Source organism: Papaver somniferum, chromosome 5, assembly GCF_003573695.1.
Source record: "Papaver somniferum cultivar HN1 chromosome 5, ASM357369v1, whole genome shotgun sequence".
NCBI lineage: Eukaryota > Viridiplantae > Streptophyta > Magnoliopsida > Ranunculales > Papaveraceae > Papaver > Papaver somniferum.
Genome location: NC_039362.1, coordinates 186,291,231 through 186,307,259, shown reverse-complemented (window position 1 = coordinate 186,307,259; position 16,029 = coordinate 186,291,231). Strand labels below are relative to the sequence as shown.

General features: G+C 33.7%; 1 long non-coding RNA gene across 1 annotated transcript; it reads right to left on the bottom strand.

Moving 5' to 3' along the window:
- Positions 1-238: 238 nt before the first annotated feature.
- Positions 239-2,518, bottom strand: LOC113283951. Its single transcript, XR_003327846.1, has 3 exons — positions 2,208-2,518; positions 1,563-1,851; positions 239-1,451 (listed from the first exon to the last, which is right to left on the bottom strand). It is a non-coding gene; the product is annotated as an uncharacterized LOC113283951 (long non-coding RNA).
- Between the last annotated feature and the right edge of the window lie 13,511 nt (positions 2,519-16,029).

Below are 16,029 nucleotides of genomic sequence, written 5' to 3'. Positions count from 1 at the left end.
TGAAGATCCCAAAACAAAAACCAAAATAGATATGCGTTTAGCAATATATATCATTTTCTCCAAATTGGTAATCTCGCTAGATTTAACATATAACTAGGCCGCATTTAAAATTAACCCCCGATGAGACTCACTTTTAAATCTCGGCCCACATATAAAATAAGATTTTCCCTATTTGCCACTAATTATCACCACCACTTTTCCTATGTGCCACTCATAAATTTTAGTGCCAAGTGCCAAGTGCCAATTACAAAATGGTCATACATTTTCTAATTGGTTTACAAAATGTTCATACTTTACAATTTGGTTTACAGAATGGTCATCAGCCATCCGACTTAACAGTTTCCAGAAAAACGGTCTCCAATTTTCACCAAAATATCCTTGTCTTATAACTCAAGCAGCTTAACCACAGTTAACCAGTAGACCCTAGATCTGGAATGGTGAACCTTTAGGAGCCAGCCACGGGTTATGTTCTGACTGCCATGAACCAGTACATCCAGCAGCAGCATTTAGCTCATTTCCACCTCCATCAATTCTCAAAACCACCACCAGCAACATGTCGACCTCCAGCATCAAAACCACCACCACTAGCAGCAACAACAATCATCATCAAAACCACTACTACTAGCAACAACATCATTCCCACCTCCATCAACATCATCAAAACCAACTGCATCTTCAAAATACAACCATTTGGTCTATTGCAACGAAACTGACCATGAAACTATCCTGAAAATCAATAAACAAAAGAACATGTATGCAGACACAATGTCTTCAAAGATACAGCAAGCAATCGAGATAATTTAGCCAATATACACAGACTTGTTTGGTGTATATAAAAGCACATTGAAAATAAATGTGAAAGAAAAAAGAGACAAGAATTCAAACTTACTGAAAGGTCCCCAGTCAAAAGAACTGGCTTTAGAGAATCTTACAATCCGAAGTAAAGACCACGGTAGATAATGATTCCAAAACCAAAACCAAAACCAAAGCTCTTTTCTAGTAGCAAGTACCAGGTCGAGCAGAGATAAACCGCATAACGATCTTATCTCCAAAGCTGCGGCAAAGTTTTTACACCAGCTGCCAGCCCGCCAAGACGCAACCCACCCCGAGGTAAGGAAAATCATTGTTTTCACGGTAGACAATGATTCCATCACATGAAATGTTGAATCCACAGTAAAGCCCAGCAATTCCACCAGATTTAAATATTTAATAGTCTTCCTGTAGACATCAACCAATCCATTGAATTATCTCTTTCCTCCCTTCTTTGCAGACTTGGCGTCATTGGCAAGACGAGTTCTAGCATAGTCAAGAGAGTAGACAAAGAGAAGTGAAGAAGCACCAGCAGCACCTCCGGATGCCAAGTTACCAGCAAACCATTTCCATTAGCCATCTCTGTACTTCTTGAAACTAAAGAGCCTCTTGAAGTAATCCTTAAATACAAAGTTCAAGGCCTAACAAAGGTTTTAAATAAAACCAATCAGTAACCAATTACAGCAAATTGCAAACGAAATACAAATAAATCCAAATGTTCAGTAACAAAATAAATTGAAAAATGACCGAACCTGAGTAGGGAAGTAACGGACGACATTGGCAGTGTCTCCTCTCCACAATGTCTGAACCTTTCCTACTTGATTGTACGGCCAAAACACTCTCCAATTTCCTTGTAGGGTTCAGAGATCCTGCCAGCCTTGAGCATCTCATCCTGGTTCTGGATCAAAATCTTCACACGCCTCTATCAACATCTTCAAAACCAACAGCAACAGCATCTAAAACCACCACAACATCTTCAAAACCACTACAACAACAGCAACAGAAACTAACAACTTGGTTCATCTTCACCTCCATCAAAGTCTTCAAAACCACCACATTAAATCAATAAATAAGGGAAAGAAACCCAAAAATACAAAATCATTATCAACCCACGTAGATTTCAATCACCACCAGCAAGAACAATGAACAAAACAAAACAACCATTTTGACACTGTAAATCATGTAAAACATTCCAAAACAAAAAAACCTAACCATACACTAAATACCATTTTACACAAATCAGATTTTCTCTATCAAAAAGAAACTAGGGTTTTTGAAAAATCCCCAAATTCAAATTAGGTTTCTTAGAAAAATCCCCAAATTAAAATTAATATTTCTAAAAAAATACCCGAATTAAATAAGATTCAAACTTCTTGAAAGGGTGAAAGAAAAATTACCTGTTTACGTCTCCTGGCATTAGTGCGTCTCCAATTTTACGTTTTGATCTTAGTGAAACATCATCTCTAAATTTCATTAAACACAAACTATTGTGGTGCGATTTTCAGAAAACATAAAAGAACAGTACTCGTTCTAACAACATCATCTCTAAATTTCCATCTTCATACGAACACTAAATCTCCATCTTCAGCATTTTGCAGAGAGTTAGAGAAAAAGAAGCGGCAGTGAAATGAAGAGACGAAAGAGATCGATTTTCTTTAGAGAGTATGATTTGCTAGGGTTTTCATCCATCCCTCCAATTTTCTTCGAGATGTAAATATGTCTCTGATGATAGTTAACCAAAGGCTAAATCTGTGAGGGACAAATATGTAAACCAACCACCCGATTTAACTCTGACTTTGAGGACCCCACAGACTTAACTCTAACCTAAACGAATTCATGACCATTTTGTAAATGCTTTGGATCTTAATACTGGGATCATTTCTTAAATTTTTTAGGGGGTCCAAGTCTATTTGGTCCTTTGGAAAAACGTATTTTATGTTCGGTCCATAATTATTTGAAAATATAAAACGGATAAAAATATCCTTTTATGTTAATTCCTATTTATTTTCTTGTAGTAGTTAATTTTGTTTGATGAACTATCAATCTTTTTGTAGATTTGATTTCATTCTGTTTCATGAAAACTCTACACTTCATTATATTCTATGAACTTCATTACACTTCATTATATTATACAAAAATTTCGTTATTAAGAACAAAAAATCATAGTTCATTCTTTCAAATGAACAATACACAACAAAAAAAATCCACTATTATGAATAAAAACAAGAGTTCGTTCTTTCAAATGAACACCTAATAAAACCTCTATGAAAACAAAGTTCGTTCTTTCAAATGAACACCTAATAAAACCTATATGAAAATAGTTCATTCTTTCAAATGATCACACAACTAAAATTCCACTATTATGATGAACAAAAGCAAGAGTTCATTCTTCCAAATGAACACCTAATCATACCAAAACTAAAACAGATTTCATTTTTTCAAATGAACACCTAATCAAAATTCATTATTATGAATAAAAAAACAGAGTTCATTCTTTCAAATGAGCACCTAATTAAAACAAACTAAATCAAAACTAGCTAGAATATATTTCATTCTTAAAAATGAATACATAACAAAAAGTCGAGTTCATACTTTCGAATGAACACATAGAAAAACTTTCATTATTATGGACAAAAAACTAAGTTCATTTTTTCGAATGAACACCTAATCAAAAACTCAGATCTACAAAAATTGATGAACAAAAAGATGATTTACACATTAAATATAACTCACGAGAAAATCAAATCAATCTCTGCAAATCGTCTCTTCATGATCTTCGAATCTTCAAATCGTCGAGTCTTCAGCAACAACAACAATTCGTCTTCATTATCTTCATCAACTCCATCATATTCAACAATAGCAGAGACGGAACTCAAAAACCTTCGTCATCTTCATCGTCTTCATCATCTCTGTAAATCAAAAAATCTAGAAAAAACGGAAGAGGATGAACTATTTTCATCATCGCCTTCGTCATCATCGTCTTCTTGAAGATCTTCATCTTCATCAACAAAAAGAAGAAAAAACATAGAAAAATTATATCTGAAAAAAGAAGGGGAGAGAAAGTAAATCTGAAAAATGAGATATTTTCTATTGATATTTTCTAGGGTATTTCTGCCACTATCAAAACGTAATTACTCCATGAGATCATCCAGCGTGGATATTGTCCACCCTAGGACCAAACAATAATTTCTAGGACCAAACAATAATTTCTAGGACCAAAAAATAATTTTTATTTTAAAAAGGATCAAACAGACAATCGACTAGGTCAACAGGACCAAACCCACTCTATTATATTATTTCTAGGACTATATGGTATTTTCTACTTATTTTTTCTTCTTATATCCACCTGTCGACCACCTTCTTATCCTCCATCTCCATCCACCGACCACCTTCTTCTCATATCCACGTTCATCTTTTCATTTTGGTGGAGATTAACGAAAGAATTTGATGAGAATGGTAATCTAAAACGTGATTACCAAACTCTTATTACAGATCCTACCAACATTTTTCTTTATATAAGAGATGTATGAAAGACTTGCTTTAATTGCTACTAAGGGCCTTGATGATCTTAGCCATAGACTTTCAATCTACAAGTTTGGTGATTTTTGGTTACCAAACTGGTGTTAGATGGAAGAGATAGATATTTCTCTAAAAATAACAATATTCCTTATTGGATATTTCTCCAAAACCCAAAATTCAAATCTTATGTATAATATTTTTAATAGATCTGGTCTTATTCCATTCCCTCAAGCTAGATTTAGGTGATAATTCTTAACTTCAAATTGGAAATTATAGCTGCTTTTGAATCGCATCTCATCTGTCTCATTCCCATATGCGTGAAGGAAAGAGAGAGAAAAGAAGTTTGAAGAGAAATTGTAGGTCATGGGTCAAGTACAATACCCATATGAAATTGATTATTTCATTATAATATGAACCATTGTTTTGGTCTGATCCCACGACCGGAATACCCCGTTAGATATTGTTAAACTTAGCTCTGTCAACGAAGAAGAATAAAAGTGGTTATAATTTTAGTCAAATTATGATTTTTGTAGGTGATAAATAGAAAAAAAAAAGAATTGAAAAATAGAAATATTTTTAATATTATGAGGGAGGTGGCAAATAAGTGAAACCTAAAATAAATCTTTTACCAATGTTATTTGACATATAATTAAAACCGTACCTGGTGTTTAGTTTAAAACCGCACTTGACATCAAAAGCCGCAATAAAAGGATGGAAATTGTAGTAATTTCATTGGGCTTTAACTTTCATGCATAAACAACATATTTGGTCTGGTTGATCAAACAAAGAATAAATATGTGAGAATCACGTCTCCTAAAAGCCATTCTCTCTCCTAAAAAAAACGTTGTGCAAATATATTGCTTCACTAGGTAGTTATCTTTATTCTAGATATATATCTTCATCTTCTCTATCAATTTCTTCCTGAATTCTCTTCCCCATTTCTACCCAAATCTTTATTTTGTTAAGATTCACGTAGAGTAGTTTAGTTTTTTTTATGTTTTCAATAAACAAAATTGCATTATGGCAATGATTAGTATGTATGTATTATATTTTATAATTCTCATTCGTGTGGCTAGTGTATGCCATTACAATTTCCTATACCTCTTGGAAGGATTTCGATTTTGTTTAATCTTTCACTCAACCATTTGTGGACGTGATGTTCAGAGATTACATAATTCGTTGTTGAATTTGAAGACATTATATAGTTAGAACAAATTTATCAAGATCATTAGAATTTGGCTCCATTTTTTACCAACTAAAACAAAAAGAAAATCTCACACTACCGCTCTATCAATTCAACCAGTAACCTTTTGTTTCACAAAGATATGCTTGTTTGGGTTTTGCAGAAGCTAAAAAACCACGATAAATAAATACAATCACTGTTTTCTTTCGATATTTCTTGTTTTGTATTTTGAAAAGTTTTAAGAGTATATAATCAAAAACAATTGAATAAGGTATTAAAATTTATTTTATTAAATCAATATATGTTTTTGATGGGTGAAATGAGAATTCAACTTTGTACCACTCCAAAATAGAAATGTATCTTTTCTTTTTACTAAATCTAAAATTTCAAAAAAAAAATATTTTGATTTTGTTTTGATAGAGAGAATACATAGAATATTTATGAAATAACGGTTTATTGTTTTCTTTTTTGATGAAAGAGGCAGTGCCCTAATATTTCAACGATAATACATAATATTCAATTTGACATGCATAAATGGAAAAATATAATTAAGACATTAATGATGAGTTTTGAAACGATAAAAATCAAAAACAAAATTGTACTAAACATATGTAAACTGTCGAGGAAATTGAAATCATCTTATGTTATTTCACCTCTTTGTTTGACACTTTCCGAGAAAATATAGTTCTTCCATGAAAGGAAAACAATATGAACAAGTTCAACACCAAACTTTATAATTACTGATTGTCGCATCCGTAAATAGTTGGATGAATAAGTGAATAAAGACCATTGCCTTCCGGGAAGTATGGAATGCGTAAAGGAATACACTTGTCTTACACTAATATCAATTTTTATAATGCAAATCATTTTATTTAAATACATATCAACATAGATTATTCTACCTTAGACTAAATAAAAATTTGGGCAGACAATTAGAAAATGGTGAACATAATTAATTTTCCTTAAACTAAATTAAATTCCGGATTAAAATGAGAACATGGTGGAAAGAATTAAATGAAAAAGATGAAATAATTGTTCATGGATGAATATAACTGCTTCTAGACGAGGAAGATAACTTTTTATGCTCAAAGATGAAGTTGTAGAGAAATAAAGTGAGAAAGAAACGGAGTTTACAGTAATGCTACGTATACCGTGCAGGTCCATCGCTGAGTATAGGCCAGCTAGGCGACGGCCTAGGGCCCCCATATCCTAGGGGCCCCCAAATCAAAATCGTTTCTACCTATAATTACATACCAAACCTAGTTAGAACTATCATTTTTTGGGCTTATTCCGCTAGTAATCCTATACGATTTAACGTTTTGTCTCTGCAAATTAATAGTGTATTATTAAAGTTACTAATTTGGTTTTTCGCTATTGTATTTGACTGTTTTATTATTTTCTCTTCTTTATTCGAAGTTTCGGGGTTTTGTATGATAACATTCATAAAATTACCATATTTCGGCAGTACTGTTTGAATCAATTTTGATTATAAGAAATGATAGTTTGTTACAAGGACCTCTCGAGTATATATACTCGGCTCTTCGACTCTCAATATCATATACACACCCATGGTTTTAAAAATAGCATGATCCACGAGTTGAAAATTATGTTTGAAAGTATAATATGATTCATATGAAATCACAAGTAAAAAGTTATTTTTCTTATATAGGCCTTCATTTCCATAATTTCGCCTAGGGCCCCCAAATACTTTGCTACGGCCCTGATACCGTGAAAGTATCCCGAGAAACAATTCATCTACTCTTCCATGCTATCTTTCTTCTAATTCTACTATGATGTGTTTTTTTTCTTTGTATTTGTTACTGGTAAAGAATTTGGTGCTGGCGAGTTTTGAATTCAGGTCACTAATATTATCATCGAACGACTTTACTATACTAACACTGTTATGATGTGCTTTGTATAAAAAAAATTTCTTTTTAATGTGATGCTTACAATTTGATAATAGTTTGCACTTATACTATTATTTTATGAGATTTTATCAATGCGTCCATAATTTCACAACCTAAAAGTTAAAACTTTAAAGATTAAAAGTCCACGTCATAATATATCAACTCAGAACTCAGAAGAGAAGACTAACTAAACAGCACATCGATGATGAAAGCTAGCTCATGCCCAAGTAGTAGTTGACCCTAGTCCCTAGGGAATAACGACTTCAGACAGTCATCTAACTAATTAATCTACCGTATCCACACAAGGAATAATATCTCATGTGACTTTCCATTTTCATCTTGTTTCTTCTTTCTACTTTTGTATAATCCACTTATTTATATTATCTTGCTGTAGTTTCTTTTTAACCAATGAACTTCTATTTTACTCCTCGAATAGATAGAAAATGACATTATGTTCTTTTAATGTCTAATCATGAGATTGAGTTACACATTTTTGGAAATGTCAGCAAGCAAGCAAATGGCCTATTTTCGATCACTCTGTAATTATTTCACTGAAGAAGTTGTCATTGATGGTCGTTTGAAGGAATTACTCAACCTACATTACCTACTGCTTGTCAAATCATGGACCAGATCTACCTTACCTAGCTTATGATTGTTTTCTTTCCTTGATTATTTGTTTATAGGCTTCACATTTAATACTTTGTGTGTATGATGATGTGGATGATCATAACGCCACAATTAAGGAGATGATTAGCGCGTGGGTTAGGGATGTCAAAGTGTGTTTGTTGACAAGGTTTAGTAATATATAGCGCTGATCTGGATTATTGCACTTGATTATACGTCTATTGTGCTTGAAAATAGACCTACTGTACTTGATAATAAACCCTATGTACTTGCTAAATAGATCTGTTTTGAACATCAGAGCGGCACGTCGCGTATAAGGTCCCCGTTAGTATATTAATTAATTAAGACATTGGATAGAGCTATAAATCTCTCAGAACTTTGTAGGAGGAGCCTCTAAACACGATCAACCAACTACTCTCTTAATTTTCTATCTGTCTTCATAGCTTCCCTGACTTGGTTTCAACAGGTAATACTTCAACTTCAATCATTGAAACATTTCCAATTTTTGGGTTTATGATGATCTGGATCATTGTTTTTCATCTGCCTGATCATGTTTTGTATTTTCAAGAATAGTAATGTGCAATATCTTGTCATCTGATCATAGATCTCCTGGCTAGGCAAAAACTCATCATATAACTTGTCATATGTATGATGGATCAATCCTTCAGTACAAAACTCATGATATGATTTATCATGTACTTATCTAGCTATCTGAAAATGAAACCTGAAGTAACTGAACGGTGAACCTATCTACTCATCATCCTGTGAGCAGTCCAGTTTGCGACCCAATTATAAGATATGATTGTTTTCAAGTACGCCTGTTTTTTAGTTGTCTGACTGATAGCTTTTGTTTCCTTTTGATACCTTCGGGGGACATATGCACATGAGATTGAAATTGGAATGTCGACATATACATTCGAAGTACTTTTTTTCTTCTTGATAGTACATATTCGTAGTACACATATCTTTCTGTCTGACATCTAGTAGAAAACTAAAGATAAAGATGTTTGATTTTGTCGGCTTTTTGGTCTTGCGTTTTCGATTAAGATTATGTGCACTTTAATTACCTATAATTTCAAAATTTGGAGCTTACACAACATTTTTGAACTTTTGTAGGTTTTTCCACGGGGAAAACCCGTTGGTGGGATTACTTTCATTTGTTAATTGGAAGTCTGAAGTTGACTTAGTTTGAACTGGTAAACTCTGAGACTGAAATATTCAAGTCATGGATGATGGAGAGTTAGATTTCTCTAACCAAGTCTTAAAGTTGGACCATCAATTACTGACAATGGATAGTTTTTTGGAGGATTACCTTGGTGATAGTCATGCAGCAGATACTCAAAACCATGCTTCCAACCCAACTTTACAAGATGCACCTCACTCACAAAGTTATTTCCATCACCGTACTAAAAACATTCCCGCTGAAGAGAAAACCACTACCGAGGAAACAGATGGCTCCGTTGAAATTAAATCAAAAAAACGTGCACCTGGTAACAGGGAGTCTGTGCGTAAGTACCGCGAAAGAAAAAAAGCCCGACAAGCTTTAATAGAGGATGAACTTACCAAATTGAGAATCGTAAATCAGCAGTTGTTAAAAAGGTTGCAGGGACAAGTTGCTCTTGAGCAAGAGGTAGCTAGGTTCAAGTGTCTGCTTGTGGATATTAGGGGAAGGATTAAAGGCGAACTTGGATCATTTCCTTATCAGAAACGAACTAAGAGTACCTGTGGTGGCATTTCGCGAAACCTGCCCCACTCTGGAGCTTATGGTGCGAACCAGTTGGACCTTCAATACCCTGGGTTGGATAATCAAGATGTTGATGGAACTGGTGGGTATCATAATGAAGGTTTTGGGGCTTCTGATGGTAATTATTTACCGTGTGTTTGGAATAATAACAATTCAGGATATAATGAGTTTCTAGAATTTGGACAAACAAATGTCAGGTTAAATGCTAATGTCAATAATCCTTCCACTGCTGCCAAGAAGCGAAAAGGTAAGCTCTCAAACAAAAATTTGGATAGGTAACTAGGAAAATGTATATTACGATTATCCAACTTTGAGTAATTGTATTTGCATAGTTGCAATATTAGTGCTTATGTTAGCTCTTTGTTTTATCATTGTATAAGCCTATTTTTAGTTGAATTACCTACGAACGTGGGCGCCTCGCCTCTTGCATTCATTTTGTTGAAGTATCCCAACACGAAATTACAGAAAATAAAATAAAATTAAATACGGTTTTTTTTAGTTAATTATATATCTACAGAGGAAATTTTTAAATTTCTTCCTGCGAAATCCTTACGGATTTAAGATGTAAATGTCATTGATCATTGTGTTCCAAATCAATAATGAGATCCGTCCAAGGACTCTTCACATGCGGATTTCCAAGGTAGGTGGGTTAAGCACTGGTATAGAAAAATATAATTTCGAAAAGAAGAAAAAAATGTTTTTACTTTTACCATATCCTTGTATTATGTGGTTTCCTTTCTCAGAAACCAAGAGGGTCAAGGGGGCAAACTTTTTTATACGTGATACAAATAAAAGCTCAAGAGAGAGCAAGTTATATGGTAGGAAATCTTCCAAGTTGGCAGACACCTCACCACTTCGATAAATCATGGAAGAGCTAAGAGCTTCTCCAATGGTAACGTGGTCAGCTTCCCATATGGCATAGTGGGAAGACATTCTTTATCATTTTTCAGAACGGATTTTCCTGATTACAAGGGAGAAAAAAAGATCTTCTCCAACCCTCGGGAATTTTTCCTACTCACTGCCTAGCTGTTTCATATTTCCGAATTCAATAAAATATTTTATTCACCGGAATCTGGAACAATAACATTTTTCTGTCGCTGAGAACTCCATTAAACTTGTATTTGTAAAGCTTTTACGGACTGAAATTGGTGAACATAGAAGAAACGTACATTTTATTTGCAAAGTTTCTGCAAAATCCATGAACGAACCAAAGGGCCTTGGGACGTACAATTATTGGCCATGTTTCATAAGAAGGATTTATCTTCATCTTCACTTCGAATCTCATCATGCGACTCTTAAGATTGGTCCCTGCTCCTGCAAATTCCAATGGTACTAGATTTATGTTATTTTTCAAATTCTTCATAGCTATTACGTTTTTGGTAGGTTACTACTGTATGTAGCTTTAGCCTCAATGTTCACTTAAAACATTCCTTCCCTCAATACAGCTTCGATTGACACGAAATGCACATCCATATAATTGCAGCCCAGAAATAAAAAGCAGACTGTTTATTACAATGTCTTTAATATGACTGTATTACTTTTATCATGGTAATTCGGAGTACATCTGTATCGGAGTTTCTATGGATGATGACCCTTTTTATAAATATACTTTCGGAGATTCAAATAAATCTATAAGAGAAGAGTCATTTTGATATAAGAGAATTACTCGATACAAAAGTGGTGTACTGCTCCGACGTATAATTGATTTACAACAATAATGAGATGGTATGACGATGGCTCTGGATCAAAAGAAGGAATAAAGTTTTTCCGTTCTAAAAACGAAAGAGAAAGGTTAAAGCAATATTTATTTTTAGGTTAAGAATTATTTTTAATGAATTAAATCTATTTTTAGTTTTAAAAAAAGCTGACTAGGATCTCAACAAATCCTCTAGGTGAACCTCTGAAACAAGAGGTTGAGGTAGAGGATGTCTACCCAAAAACATGTCATGTCTTACACAAATTAGTTGAAGAGGTTAGGGTTGGAGATATAATTTAGTGAAATTGGTAGTGGATCCTACGTGGATGAAGACTTTTTTGTTCACACACAGGTCCATTGGAGAAGCTCTAATCTAATAGGGGTAAGTAAAACACAAAAATTGGTTAAAAAGACCAAAATCAACAATTCTTGGGTGAAATGGACAGTTAGATTTTGATACTGTTTAAATGGAAAAAAATATAAAAATAGGCAGGATGTAACCAGTTTCATCGTGCCCATTTTCAAATATTTTTTCTTATTTTTAACACAAAATTGGTCAAAAAGACCAAAACAGAAAATTCATGGGTGAAATAGACTCTTAGGTTTAGATACTGTTTATATAGCCAAAAATTAGAAAAATACTGTTCATTTAGCCAAAATGGATATTTGACTCAGAATATTTTTTATTTATTAACCTGAAGAGACAATTATGTCCCTATCTTCTACAAATGTTTACTGGGATGGAGAAGAACAAAGAAATCTATAAAAAACAGAGTACAACATTAACAACAAAAAAAACAGAATTAGTTTGCTCTGTTTTACGAGTTAATTGCAAGCAAAACAAAGTACTCAAACAGAGCAAAAAAACAGAGCACTAAAACAGAGTAAAAAACAGAGCAAAACAGAGCTTGTACAGCAAAATACAGAGTACGTAAAACAGAGCTTGTACAGCATTCAACCACTGTAACTGCAAAATCCTTCCAGCTTCCCTGTAAGCAGTTACAAGACCACCTGCAGTTCACTGCCTTCTCTGTCAGGCCAAGTGCTATCAACAACTCCAGTCAAAATGGCTAAGCCTTTAACACCTTTAAGAACTGCTGAAGGTATTGATCTCACAGGTTTCAATCGAGCAGCCTATCCATTTAAGAGTAAATTTAGTAAATTGAGTAAATTTAAATTGCCATTATTCTCCATTAACCAATACCTTTCACCCCATCAAAGTATACTTATGCTTCACATTTTAACTGCCATGAACCATCGTTTGATGGGGTTATTTGTAGGTCACGGGGTCCACAACTTGACTAAACCTTCAAAACAGCAGCCCATGAAAAATGCCCAAGGGAGCCCTTTAGGATGATGCAGATCTTTTTCATTCAATAAAATGGAGATAATGTACTGTGTCAACTATCAACACATGTTCAGTATAAACAATTACCTACGTAAAGACGCATGTTGTCTCTGAAGTGGAGGAGTGCTTCTCTCACCGCTTTTACCATAATGTTCCTCCAAATTAGCAAACTGTCGTTTGAAACGATCAACTCCACTATGTTGGCATAAAATGAGCAAATGGTCAGTTATGATAACTACTCCTCTTGAGATAAAATATTTATTCTAAATTATCAAATTTGATAACAAACCGACTAATAGTTTTAATAACTGAAGCAAAACTAATAGATTTGATCAGAAATTGCTTAGTTTGGCAAACCTCAAATATAGGTTATGGAGTGTAAGAATATAGTGTTTCAACAAAGATCAAAATTCCAATGTACTGCAGGTGAACATGCAAAAACCTCGTGATAGGTACCTAAAGATGTAACGATAGAATGAGCAGGTTTATCTGCAATTATACTAGAACTGGTTTACCTAGAACCACAATGAGCATTAAGAAAATCAACATGCTTCAGCAAGTTATATCAAGGAAACATGCTAGAACATCTAATTATGTCGACAATTGTTCCAGAAACTGTGATATGAACCACGATGATCACAATCATGACACGACTAATGTTCACTAATAGACAAAGTAAGAAATAATTGCACAACAAAAGTCGTCTTCAAAAAGGGTGTCTCACAAAGAAGGATAATAAACAAAGTTGATCAGAGAATCTAATCACGTGGCGTACCTTGGGTACAGGAAGCTAGTTTGATCTGCACCATTCAGGTATTCCTGAAGCATTTGTGGATGATACTCCAATATCTGTTGATTTTAAGAAAATAGTTATATTACAAAGCATCTATTATATGAAAGATGTAAAATAATTGAGATCAAGCTGTTCAGATACCTCTCGGTAAATTAATTCTCGTACATCTTCCTTCGAAAATTTCGTCCTTTCAAACTCAAACTCAAATTTTGAGATGGGTTGCGTTGATGGTTCAAGGTCCACATTTGCCAAACCATGAATATATGGATCAGCTAATGCCTGTGATTACAACCAAGAGTTAAAAAAAATAAGCATATAAATAATTTGGATGATAAGTTTTTTTCATTCAAGGAATCAACTTTGTTATACATATTGAAATATATCGGTTATAAAATCTGACTTCTTCAGCAGTTTAGTATAAGATGAAACCGTTTTCATCCTAGTTTAAAATGGGTGAAACCAAATTCAACCAAATTTAGTATAGGATGAAAACCAATTGCATGGTAGTTTAAAATGGGTTTCATCCTTTACTAAATTGGGTTGAATTTGCTTTCACTCATTTTAAAATAGGATGAAATCAGTTTCATCTATAGGTAGGATGAATCTATAATTTTTGAATTAGGTATCACTAATTGTAAACAAGGATGAAACTGGGTTACAATGAGAGAAACTAGTTTCATCCTTGTTTAAACTTAGATGAAAACAACTTCAGCTCAACCCAAAACAGGATGAAACCAGTTTCACTCAAGCCGAATTCAATTAATCTCAAACTAGTTTAAGCAATTCAATCCAAACCATAAACATGGATGAAAAACAATTCGATCAAATTCAAAACAGGATGATACCCGTTTCATCCATGTTTAAGCAATAAGGAAAAATAAAAAGTCTATAATGCATTCATCTCATAGTTTTTGGGTTTAATACAGGATGATACCGGTTTCGTCTATAACAAGATGATACAAGTTTCATACTTATTTAGACATGGATGAAAATCATTTCAACCAAATTCAAATTCATGATAACATTTGCATCCAATTATTTCTGACTTGAAGCTTGTATGTAGAACAAAATCACTTCATAAAGTGTTTATGCAAAATAGCTAGATACATGCATATCTTTGAATTTACATCAAAAAATTCAGTTTTGTAATCAATCTAAACATCCAAAAAACCCTATAATTTAGCCTTAATCTTTCGCACAATCTCATAGATTGACAAAACAAACTATCAATTCATAATGAATAAATGAAGAACTTGTAATCACTTACCTCGTCAAAGACGAATCAACGAAATTTATCATCATCAGATTCAACATGGAACCATCTTATTCATCTTCATCGATCGATTACAATTTCTTCACTTCTCTAAAACAAACTCATCCATCGATCCCATCTCAAATTCATCTTCTTTGATTCTTACAGCCAAGAACTGAATAACACCACCACTAAATCAAACCAAATACCACCAGAAAACTTGAACTCTTTTCTCCTCACTGCCATCAACACAATCCATGACAACAGCTTCAAGTCAGATCCCAAATTCGACACCCACAACATCGACCACCAATACCATTATTCTCCAATAATCAATATCACGCCCTACTTCTCCACAACTTCAATTATTCATCAAATCGCAGTAGCAAACCCTATTTCTTTTAAATCAATCGACATGAATAATATAATTTATCAGATTTAAATTCAAACGCAGATTTATTTTCGGTGAAACGGTGTATAAAGAAGATGAAGACGATGATACTTGTTTTGTTTGGTAACGGAGATGATGGAAAACAAGAAAGATGAGGTGCAGAAGTGATGGAAAACGAGAGCTTTCTTTTGGGTTTTTTAGATCTGGTTTATGTTTGAGGAGACGGAGAAGACGAGAAGAAGATATCCCTTCCAAAAGGGTATTAACATAAACTCCTCTCCATCGGCTATTTGACCCATACCGAATCCTAACTGTCTATTTGGCCCAGGAAACACCTAATTTTGGCTATATAGCCCATTTTCTCTATTTTTAATTTACACAGGATGTATCCAGTTTCATCCTTGCTATTTTTTAAATTTAAGCTAGGATGAATCCAGTTTCATCCTTGCTATTTTTTTTTGGCCATTTCACCCAAACTGTTTTTTACTCGTCCATTTGAACCGTGATTTAAAAATATTTGGACAAATGACCCATTTTCCGTAAGTAAAAATGGGTTTCAAAACGTGAAGTACGCTAGGCATTAAGAGGCTTGACATGCGTATATATACGTATATAAAGAATGCCTCTTGTGACACGATGTCCTCATCATGTGTGCTCATCATGTGCCTCTAGAATTCAATAGAGAATTGGAATATTCTTCCTTGATTCTATAAACTAATTAATAAGAACATCACTATCGAAACCCATGCTTCAAAAAAAAAA